This window comes from Sciurus carolinensis, unplaced genomic scaffold (genome assembly GCF_902686445.1).
Source record: "Sciurus carolinensis unplaced genomic scaffold, mSciCar1.2, whole genome shotgun sequence".
Taxonomy (NCBI): Eukaryota; Metazoa; Chordata; class Mammalia; order Rodentia; family Sciuridae; genus Sciurus; species Sciurus carolinensis.
The window spans coordinates 104,035-116,113 of record NW_025920281.1 but is presented as its reverse complement, the minus strand read 5'-3'; the positions used below and the strand labels follow the sequence as shown (position 1 = coordinate 116,113).

The window sequence follows — 12,079 nt, the reverse complement described above, 5'->3', positions numbered from 1 at the left end:
GACTGTTGTGGAAGAAAAATCTAAAGTAAGAATAAAAGTAATAATGATAATGATCTAGTAGTCATAGAATATTTACCACATAAAAGGCAATGTTCTAAGACATTAAAAATATCTATCTAGCTCTGCAAATGAAACAATGCATTATATACAAGTAGCTCCACATACATATGAGAAAAATGGGACATATACAAAATGTGGCACTCATTTACATTTAGACAGCTTAACACCTATGAGCTGAGTTTTGGAGCAGATCCTCAGTGGCAGAAGTTAAGTGAAGCCATTTCCTTTAGAAGAGAGAAAACTTTTCTGTGGTGTTATGGAAAACATGTTCCAGAGTTCCTCATTAAATTTAACAGCATGAATGTAGCAATGACTGCATATTTAATACTAAAATGTATAAAGGAAGTATTGGAGAGGAAAAGCAGAGAGAGGCCAATCAGACCGGGATGCCCCGTCTGAGGTCCTAAGTCTTTAGGAGTTGCCCCAGCAAACTATGAGGCATAAAACAGGTGGACATTAAAGAAAACCAGCTCTGTGTTGATCCCTCCCTGTGTCATGACACTTGCCTCAGTGTTCTAGAATAAGGTAGCAACTGGTAAAAAGAGGAGGATATATTTTTGATGCATTGCTGCACCATTTTTTCTTTTCCTCCTCACAGGTTTTCTCATAGGCCCTGATGCTTCTAATGTGCTCATCCAGATCCATTTTCATTTTTTTAAACTTTTCATTAACTTTCAGTCTAACAACTTTACTTGTCCCATTATGTTATTAAATATTTGCAGAATCTCAGAATTTGAAATAAAAATAAAATGCATTTTCCCCAAGTCATCTGTGTTCTTCAGAACAGACTTGAAAATATGGTAATAGTAACTAACTACCCTCACCCTCTCTGGCAACAGGAACATTTTCACTCTACAGATTGAAGAAGGGTTTGATTGAAGATACATCAGTGATCATCTTAAGAGTTTTGAGTGATGCAATCATTGTTATGTTTGTGTATATTATTTTCAGAAAGCAAAAATGTGTTCTGTTTGCAGGGAGTTCATAATCACAAAATTCCCTATTCATTTCATCATCATATAAAAAACAAACTGAGCCAATAATAAGTGCAACTCTGAAATGTTCAAGTGAACACACGATAATTAGTATGAATCCCATAAGCAGAAGACTCTAGTCTTCTAGTCTTCTAGACTCTAGACTCTAGTCTTCTTGTACTACCAGCTCAAAGTAAAAAGAACTTGCACCTCCTTTATAGCTAACAGCTATTTTTTTACACTCAAAATGTACTTCTTCCATGAGGAAAAAGAAATCATCAGGAGAGTGCAAACAGCTCACCACAGAACAGCACCACTAGAGAAGCCCAGACTTCAGAGATGGAGATTTAAAATCAATTTTAGGCTTTGGTATTTGCTGTGTTATCTCTTGTAACTCACTCAGATTTTCCTTCCTTATGAATAAAGCAAGACTAATAATGGAAAGATAATACCTATTTTGAATGTAAGCATTAATTTAGGAAATGATGTTAATATGTTTATTTAATATCTAACATTTATGCAACCCAGGAAATGGAGGTTCTCTCAGTCTTTCCCATTTTAATTTTTAGTTCAGTGATGAACTGGTGCTGTTTTTCAAACTTCATATTATTATAAAATTCTGAAGAAACAGAGCAAACATCAACAAGGGCAGCAATGAACACGTGGGTGCAGTTTAGTACTTCAAAGGTAAGTTCAACTGTTCAACTCTCGTTCCTGGGTCTCTCTCACCTACTAATTCACAGCCATCCTGAAATAACATTTTCTGACTTCCCCTTTGTTTTCTCATGACAATCTGACTCTTTTTGGTTCTCCACTTCTCATCTCAGGTTTTGCCTGGGGAAGATTTACCAAACTGCAACGTTCCCTGGTGGATTATGGGAGTAGAGGCTCAGTCTCCTCCCTGTAGTGCTTCCACCTGCCTGCGAGAGCATCCTTTCCTCATCCCTCGATGAGGGATATGGTTCTTAATGAGCTATGACTTCAAACACTTCAATTCCTCTCTATCACTTAGTTTATTCAATTTAAATTTATCATTTTAATTTAACTTAAGACTATACCTAACTATTACCCAGTGTTCGACCTTCTTTAATCATGCCAATATTCTCAGTTCATTCCTTGGTTTATTTAATTTTCTTTTACTTTTACCTAAATATACTATTTCCTTTGTCAACTGATGCAGCATTTGTAATACATAAGGTCTTAGATGAAAATCACTATCACAAAGAGGTGTTCCCTTTTTACTCCACTAATAGCTTCTTAGTGTACCTACAGGTGTTACCATCAGGGAATGCAATGTTATGAGATTTCTGTTTGCTATTACTTGCACAGAGCATACTCTTATTTCTACAAGATTTTGAAATGTTGAGAGTATTTCTAGATTTTATAACATTTTTTCAAAAATTTGCTGTGTGACTAGTAGGCACATGGTGGATATCCTGAGAGCACAAAACAAAAACAAAACAGGATTGATACTCAAAAGAAAGGAGAGATTAGAACTTAAATATCTGAGCCCTGAGAAGATGAACTAGGTAGGACGATCTTTGGAATAAGAGAGTTCCCTGCTTTAAAAGATACAGAACTTCAATGACTCCTAAATAGTTTAAAATAGCAAATGATACAAGGTCAATCTGAAACCAACTCACCTGAAGATCTTGTTCTTATTTTTTGATAGACTGCAAGGAATCCAGGGACTTCTTACTTAGTACTCAAATATTATTTAAATATTAAGAATTTATGAAATACATCAGGCATCCACAGTGAATTTTAGTTAAATTTTCTAGGAATATGTTTCAGAAAAATTCAGGGAGAAAATGGATAGGAAGGAAGAGAAGAAAGAGAGATAGGAAAAAAGAGATATTTAGAAGCTTATTCTGACTTCTAGGCAGAAAATAAAATGAAGGACTTACTTATACCTCTGTGACCTGAGGGATTTAGACCATAGAGAATTTTTACTAAATTATTTTGAACACAGAAATTAGATAAATGTCTTAGGTGGCATTGAGCAAGAAAGTAATTTCTTCTTAATCACTTGAGACAATGCCTCATCAAACCTACTCCATTAATTTATTTTACAACTGTTAACTGTGGAAAATGTGTAAACTGACATGGAAAAATAATAACTATAATAAATTATAAAAGAAAATGTAAATAAATGGTAATGCAATAATTAAGAATTAACTGCTCTTAGCAATTGCTATATTATTGTTCTCATTTTCTACATGTCATGTGTATCCTTGGATGTATACATGACAGATTATGACTTCTGACTTTTCATTTAAGGTAAAATAATCATCCGTGTCCTTGGAAACACTGTTTCACATTATTACAATGAATTTATGTTTTCTTTCAAATATAACCACACTATGCTTCTGAGCTTATACAGTACAATGAGTTAGATATAGTTAGATATATTCATGCCCACACTTTCTTAAAAGTTACTTGAAATATTAAGTAGTTGATAAACATAACAGAAGTTTGAAGTAAACAGGGATTATTGATCACGGGACATAAAGACTTTTTATTATGAATGATTCAGCATTGTTCTGGAGTTCCAGAGTTCTCTCTTAAGGGAACAGCAATCTTTTCCCTACCCCTGGCACCTCTGCACCCTGCATTCACTGTGAAGTCAACTTCTGCAAAAGAAAATATGATGACAGCCTTCCGAATCATTTGTATATAAGTATTTTTATGCATCATGACAAACTGCTCACAGCTCAGTGGCTTTAACTAATGCATTTTTTTTTTAATTTCACACTTTCTGTGGGGTAGAAGTCATGTCACAGCTAAGCTGGGTATTGGTATTTGAGGCTAGATTTGAATCAGAGGTGAGACCAGGGAAAGACATTCTTCCACGCTCTTTGAGTTATTGACAGAGTTTGTGTTCTTAAAGATACTGAACCTCTATGGTTTGAATATGGTGTATGTCACCCAGAGCCCATTAAAATTAAAAGCTGATCCCATAAGTGGCCCCACTGGGATGTGATGTGACCTTCAAGAAGTGGGGCCTGGAGGGAGATCCTAAGGTCATTGAGGGCATGAAGAATTTCTCATGACTCTTTGACAGTTCCAAGAAGGTTATTATAAAAACCTGAGTTTGTTCCCATCTACTTCTTTCTGTTCCTGTTGGAGATGCTACCACTTGCTTCTGCTTATGGGCCCCCACCATGGTTCTCCATTCACTGCACTCACCAGAAGCCAAGAAAATGGGGTCAGCTAATCTTAACCTTTGAACATCCAACAATGTAAACTAAATGAAAATTTTTCTCTATAAAACGTTAGCTGCCTCAGGCTAATGTCACCTTTTCTTGCTAGTCATGTGTCAGCAACCACTTTTAGATCCAAGAAAACTCTTTTAGCTTCTCATTCCGTCTCCCTCTCCACAGACCCTCCCAACATGAAAGGATTGTCTCAATGCCTTAAATGATTTCATGTATGAACACATTATTAATGTCAGGTCCTTGAATCTGTTCTATCCTGTGTCTAAGACTCTAACATAATAACTTCCCATTTCAATCAAGTTTAATTACTCTGATGCTATCAATGTAATAGGTTGGTGTCATATTCAGGTGGTCCAGATGTCTTCAAATTATCTTATGAAAGAGAGCTGAGGAGTTAACATAGCCCTATGCAAAATGTTTAATAAATGCTTTTTCTCTATCTCATGGGAATGTGAGCTGTTTCTGATTTCCTATTAAAATTAAGAAAACATTAATTTTGTCAATTCAGATGACTACATGCTGAATATCTTAAGCCTTATTCATCATCTTAGGACCTACTACTTGGTTGAGTTTGCCATAGCCTACAGTCATCTTCAAGATTCATCTGGTTTCCTTCTGTTAGAAGAACTTACACTTTTTTTCTAGTATAATTCCACTGAAGACATAATTTTATAGTTTCATGTTCTGAAACTTTATTTTAGAAGGTTATTTCTTAGATATAGGAATGAAATTCTACCTATTTTCTTCACCAATTGAAAAATGTTAATCCTTGCCTTCTACCTTCTAGTCTGTCACTAGAGGGTCAGCCACAGTCTTCTACCTCAGGTAGGATGTGGAAGACAAAATTTCTTTGATGCTATCTCAAATGACAATTTCTTTTTCCAGCCTGCATATTATGATATTGCATATATAAACCACACGGTCTCATTTCTCAATGGACACTTAGGTGGTTTCTTTACCTTGGCTAGTATAAAAAATGCTGAAAAGACCACAGGAGAATCAATATCTCTTCCACATACTAATTACAACTCCTTTAAATATATGCCCAGAAATAGAACTGCTGGTGATTCTATTTTTGCTTTTCTGAAGATACTCAGAATTATTCTTCAACATTGCTTTAATAATTTGTATGGCCATCACCAGCATGCTGGGGTTCCCTTAAATGCTGCATGATCTCAATTGTAAGTGGAATCTTAAAAAAGTCAAACTCATAGACTCAGCTAGTAGATGTGGTTACCAGAAGCTGGGAAAAAGAGAAACAGGGAAAATGGAGATGTTGGTCAAAAGGTGTGAGGTTTCAGATAGACAGGAAATATGCAATTCTATGCACAACATGGTTGCAATGATTAATAAAATGCATTGCACAAATGGAATGTTCCTTGATAAAATCCTAAGAGGATATCCCAGAAAATGCATTGCACAATCATAAATTGTCAAAAGAATAGCATTGAAAAATCTCTTCACTAAAAACAAAGGTAGGTAATTGATGTGATGATAACATTAATCAGTCTGATTCAATCATTTCATAGTGTAAGCATACACCTGAACATCATATTGTACACCTTAAGGATATACAATTATTATTTGTCAGTTTGTACAAAGGAAAATTGCAAAAATCACATTTTAAGATAAGTTGGAAGCAAATAGAAATAGATAATTAAGTTTCTAAATAAGTTTGAGACGTTCACTGATGAGCTGGCTAGCATTTTGCTCCATCCCACATAGTTTGTGAGTCTTTTAGCAGGCGGGAATTCTGGTTTGGTGCTTTCAAAAGGTTGACTAGGATAACAACAAAACTCAGCAATGCATTGTGAATATATACAAAACTATATTTATAAAATAAAAACTTAAGGACCCAAAATGTAGCTCGTCTTTCTTTTCTTTCCTTTCTTGATTTGTTTCCTTTATTTCTTTCCTTCATCCCTTTAGATATAAACTTAGGTTTTTAATTTGAAACCTCTTCTTTTTTAAGGTAGGCACTTATCATTTGAAAACTTCCCTCTTAAAACTGCTTTTGCAGAATCCTTTAAGTTTTGGTATGTTGTATTTCCATTTCTGTTGACTCAATGTGTTTATTTTTAATTTCCCTTTCACTTTCTCCTTTGATCCATTGGTTGTTTAGCAATGTGCAATTTAATTACCACATTGTAGGCGATGCACCCTAATGGTGGCTGCACCCTTGTGACAACCTCTTCCTCATACGTGGCACTGACTGATCCACCAACAGTTTACCCAGACTTCTTTGTACTGCCACTCTCCCCCAGAAACTGAAAAATGTGTTCGTACCCAGCAACTCCCTGACTGGCCTGCTCATCTCCACCCCCTACTGTCTGGGATTGGTTAGCAGCAGTTCCCTGAACGTGATCAGCTCGTGCTTGCCATTTAGTCCTATGGGACTCTCTCCCTCGTGAATTCCCTGTGCCTTGCTGACCTTTAAGCTGATTGGTTCCCACCTAGCCCCCACCCTACATAAAAGCTGGGTAACTCCCTCAATAAATGAGTTCCTGCTGTGCTTCATGTGTTGACAGACCTCCCGGCTCTGGTGGGTTTCCATTGCTGCCGACACTCATCATCCTGCTCGGCCCGGTATTCTCCTCAGGCGGGCCCTGAGGAGATACATCGGACCTTGTTGCTCGACAGGGAGCAACACCACATATTTGTTTTGATGTAACACTTTTTCTCCTGTTACTGATATAGTTTCATACACTTTTGGATAGAAAAGATAATGAATATATTTCAACATTTATGATTTTTTTACTTGTTTTGTGGATTAACTTGTGATTTTTACTAGAAAATATTTCCTACATGTTTCAGAATAATGCAATCTTTTTCTTACACCACACACACAAAACAAATTCAAAATGTTTGAAAGACTTAAATGCAAAATGCGAAATGTATAGGAGAAAACATAGGAAATAAACTCCTTGATGTTGAAGTCAGTAATGATGTTTTGGATTTTACATGGAAAACACAGGCAACAAAAAGCATAATTAAACAATGGGGAATATATTAAACCAAAAGATTTCTGACATAAGAGGAAATAATCAATAAAATGGAAAGGCAATCTGTGGAAAGGGAGAAAATATTTGTAAACTATACATCTTTTAAGAGTAATAACCATACTATCCAGTGAAAGTTTATCACTTGAAGCAAATAAACAAGACAATTTTTAAAAAGCAGGCAAAACCTTAAGTAGACATTTTTCCAAAGAAGACTTGCAATTAGGCAACAGGAATATGAAAACATGCTTAACAAAACTAATCACCAGGGAAAGGCAGATCAACACCACAATGTGATATCACCTCAGGCTTGTCAGTCTGACTATCACAAAGAATCAAAGTTAAAGAGGTGGAAGACAGGGAACTCTCATACACTCTCGATGGGAAAGTGACATGTGGCATTTATTGTGGAAAACATGTAGTGCTTACTGAATAAATTAGAAACAGACCTACTTGTTATTTAGAAATGCCATGATATACATTCTCCAATTTTCTCCTTAATGATTATTCACCCTTTTAAAGGAAGGAGAGCCTACCATTTGTAACAATATGGAAATGCCTGGAGGACATGAATCTTGCTAAGGAAAATAAGCTAGACGTAACATGGTCTCACTTCCATGTAGAATCTAAAACAATTTTAAAAGTCAAACTTGTAATGGAGGGTAGAACCATAGCTATGAAAAGCTGGGGTTTAGGGGAAAAACAGTAGAAAATGGTCAATTGAAACAAGCCTTCAGTTATGAGGTAACTAGGAACTGCATGTAAAACATGGGGACAATAGTTAATAAGAATGTAGCTTATTTTGTTTGTTTTTTTCATTAACTTTTTTTTGACAGTGGTAAATATATTTTTTAGATTTTTCATACATGTATATAGTGTAATAATGTCTGACTCATTCTACCATCCTTCCCAACCCCACTGGTCCCCACCCCTTTCCCCCTTCCCCTTTGTAGAATCCAAAGTTCCTTCAAGAATGCAGCTTATTTTAAATATTTGCTAGCAGAGCAATATCAGGGATCTCATTATCCAAAAATTTGTGATAATATGAGGGGATGTTAATTATCTTGACTGTGGTAGTCAATACACAATGTGTACTTTTTCTTTTCACATTTGTATTGGTGCATTATAGTTCTACATAATGATGGGATTTGTTATTACATACTCATGTGCATATAATAATCAGTATGGCAGTATAATTTGGCCAATATCTCTCCCCAGGACTTCCTCCCCACCCTACCTCATATACCTGGACCCTTTCCTCTGCTCACTTCCCTTTGCTTCTCATGAGATCCCTGTCTTCCCATCTTTCTTTTCCTTTTTCCTATCTTCTACATATGAAATAAAACATATGACCCTTAACCTTTTGAGTTTGACTTACTTCACTTAACACAATCATCTCTAGTTCCATCTATTTTCCTGCAAATGACATAACTTTATTTATCTTTAGGGCTCCTCCATTGTGTATATATATCACATTTACTTTTTTATTCACCCATTCATTGATGGATTCCTAGACTGGTTCCATAGTTTGGTCATTGTGAATTGTGATGCTAAAAACCTGGGTATGCATGTATCTCGCAGGTAACATCCTTTGATTGTATCCACCCTTCCTGCAAGCTCCTTTCCTCTTCAGTAAAAAGTTTCTTTATATGTCCTTGTTATGTTTTTGTTACTGTTGCTATATTTTAGATTCCACAGGTGAAATGAAAAAAAAAAAATACAATACTTGTTTTTTTGAATCTGACTTATTTCACTTAACATGACCTCCTATTCCATGCATTTTCCTTCAAATGACATGGTTTTGTTATTCTTTGTGGTGAAATAGTACTCCATCCTGTGTATAGGACATGTTTTCTTTACTTATTTTTCCATTAATGGGAATTTAGGCATAATAACTTGGTTATTATGACTAGAAGAGATCAGTTTATATCAGTTTTTCAGATCTGAGGAAGGCACACACCTGTCAGGACTCAGTGAAAACCCCAGGAGAGCCATCCCTAAGACACGTAAATAAATTATGGGATGATCAAGTCATGAACACTTTTGTTCCTCCATTTTGAAGGCATCCTTAGTGCTCCATGGAAGATCTCACTTCCCTTTTTAACTCCAGCAGAGCTTCCAATACTTTTAGGATAAATCCCTATTCTTAATCCCCTAGGTTTAACAACAGAAAGTAGTTATTTTCTTGTCCTGATAAAACAGTGGCTAATACAAAATCTATCTTTACCAGAATTAACAGCAATGGACAAACCATTCTTTATGAACAAATTATACTTCTTAACTTTAATCTCAATAGGACAATTACATGGGAGGACAATTATACCTCATTGGTCAATTTCTTCAAGGTGTAGGTATGTGGTTACTATGAAGAGGTCACAGAAAGCACAGTGCAGGTAAAGGATTACACACAATACTGAATACTTGTATGTTGTACCATATGTGAAATGCACATAATTATGATTATATGTTGGAATATATATATACATATCCATATGGGCTTATTTAGCTAAGTTATATGTAATTACACGTAGTATATATAATTAAATAAGTAATTTCTAACTTTCTATGATGTTTCTCTAGGATAAAAGGATAAGATGCATCAGTATTTTTTCTGTTTTTGCCCATTTATCCTTAATAGGTCTACAGCAAAAGTTCTTCATGAAAGAAAAGTTGCATTTTCCAAGAATATCACTTTTTAAAGGAACTGGGTCAAGAAAATCTCATCAATATCTCCTCCTACTAGTCTTCCTTATCTTTTCCCTATACTATTGAACGAGTCATAGAGAAGAATTTTATCCTGAAATATTTAATCTCAATTCTCATGGACAAATACCAAGAAAAGAAATTGCTAGGTTCTTTGATAAATTTTTCTATAACTTCTTATAGCATTTTACAACTGTCTTCAAAGTCATTTTGTCTTTTATCCTCATCTGAAATGTATGAGCATTCCAGTTGCTCACTATTATGTAGAATTTCACTTGCATTAATTTTCAGTTATTTGTTCTTTATTTGTTCTTTTCTAACTGGAGAGTCTGAATTTTAGTCATTCATTTTTTTCAAATATAGAATAATAAATATAAGAATATTAAATTGAGTGCCAAAGAGATTTGGTGACAACTAATTTTCTGAAGGTGTCCTTCACATCTCTGTTCCTAAGGCTGTAGATCAATGGGTTCAGCATGGGAATCACCACTGTATAAAACACAGAGGCTACTTTAACTGTGAGCCAAGAAGTCTTGGGTCTAGGAGCACAGTAGAGGAACAGGATGGTTCCATGAAAGATGGTGATGGCGGTCAGGTGGGAGCACAGGTGGAGAAGGTTCTCTGACACCCACTTGCTGAAGGCATCCTCATGACAGTGATGAAAATGAACACTTAGGACACAATGATAATGATCAGGCTGCTCACCTCATTGAATACCGCAATAATGAAACATAGCATCTGGCTGATATGGGGGTCTGAGCAGGAGACAGAAACAATTACAGGTGAAGTTATTTATGATGTTAGATTCACCATATGACAGGGCAAAAAGAAAATATGTGAGTGTCAGGGAGCATACCACCCCCCAAGTGTAAGATCCAGCCACCAGAAGAACACAAAGCTTCTGAGACATTATAGTGGTATATAGCAGAGGGTTACAAACTGCCACAAAACAGTCATAGGCCATGGTTGCTAGCATGAAAGTTTCTGTCACTGTAAAAATGCAAGCAAAAGAAAATTGCATGATACAACCAGAGAAAGAGATGGTTTTCTCTTTCACAACCAGGTTCTCCAGCAATTTAGGTGTAACTACAGTGGAATAACAGCAATCTGCAAAGGAAAGGTGGCTAAGAAAAAAGTACATGATCATATGGAGTTTGGGGTTGACCTTGATGATTATTATCATCCCCAAATTTCCCACTACAGTGACTGCATAAATGAACGAGAAAACCAGGAAGAGTGGAACCTGGAGACCTGGGCATTCTGAGAAACCCAACAGAATAAAAGTGGGTCTGCTGCTTCGATTTCCTTCAGAAGATGTCATAAATTCTGTTGGCTAAAAAAAGAAAATGCACAAGTTATTCCCGAAAAGCAGAATTAATAGGAAAAAAAAATGGAGAGAATAAAGAGGTTGCATGTATAAAAAGTGACTTAAGAAGACTGGTACCCAATGAACAGTAGCAGCAACTGCACCTGGCAATTGGAATTCCCCAACTCCATCAACCTTCTGAATCAAAAACCCTGGGATGGTGTTCACACTTTGTGATTCTACTAAGCATCCAGAGGATTTCTACCTGCAATAAAATGTGAGAAATACTTGATAACAACTTCTTTAAAAGCCCACCTTTGTTAGTATTGTTTTTGTGCAGCTAAAATATAAACTTATGGCACAAGGTAATTACAAAAATTGAAGCAAAAGAAGTAGAACAGAAGCAAAGAGCCCCTTGTTATGATTTGAGGAATGACACTAAGGATTGCAGAGATGGCTCAACATCACTATTGGCAACCCAGATATGTTAGTGTTAATTGCTTTTGCATTTTATACCTTTCTAGACATGATATGAAATCAAATGACCATAGAATTTAGTCATTGGACTGTATAGATTCCATGATGCAGTGTAGATTCCGTTCTACATGATTTTGTAGAATTTGCTACAGAATCTCATCTATGATATGTTCACACTCTCTCCATTCAAACTTCATCAATGCATGCTGTCTCCTTGGGTATTTTTATGTGTCTTTTATTGAGACATTGAATCAACATTTATTATTTTCTTAGAGGTTTTCAATTAAATTTTCAATAACTTTACTAATATGCTTTAAGTAAGGTATATATATTTAATATTTA

At 35.6% G+C, this 12,079-nt stretch overlaps 1 pseudogene; it reads right to left on the bottom strand.

Moving 5' to 3' along the window:
* Positions 1–10,336: 10,336 nt before the first annotated feature.
* On the bottom strand, positions 10,337–11,275 carry LOC124975474 (olfactory receptor 5D13-like; annotated as a pseudogene).
* Positions 11,276–12,079: the final 804 nt, after the last annotated feature.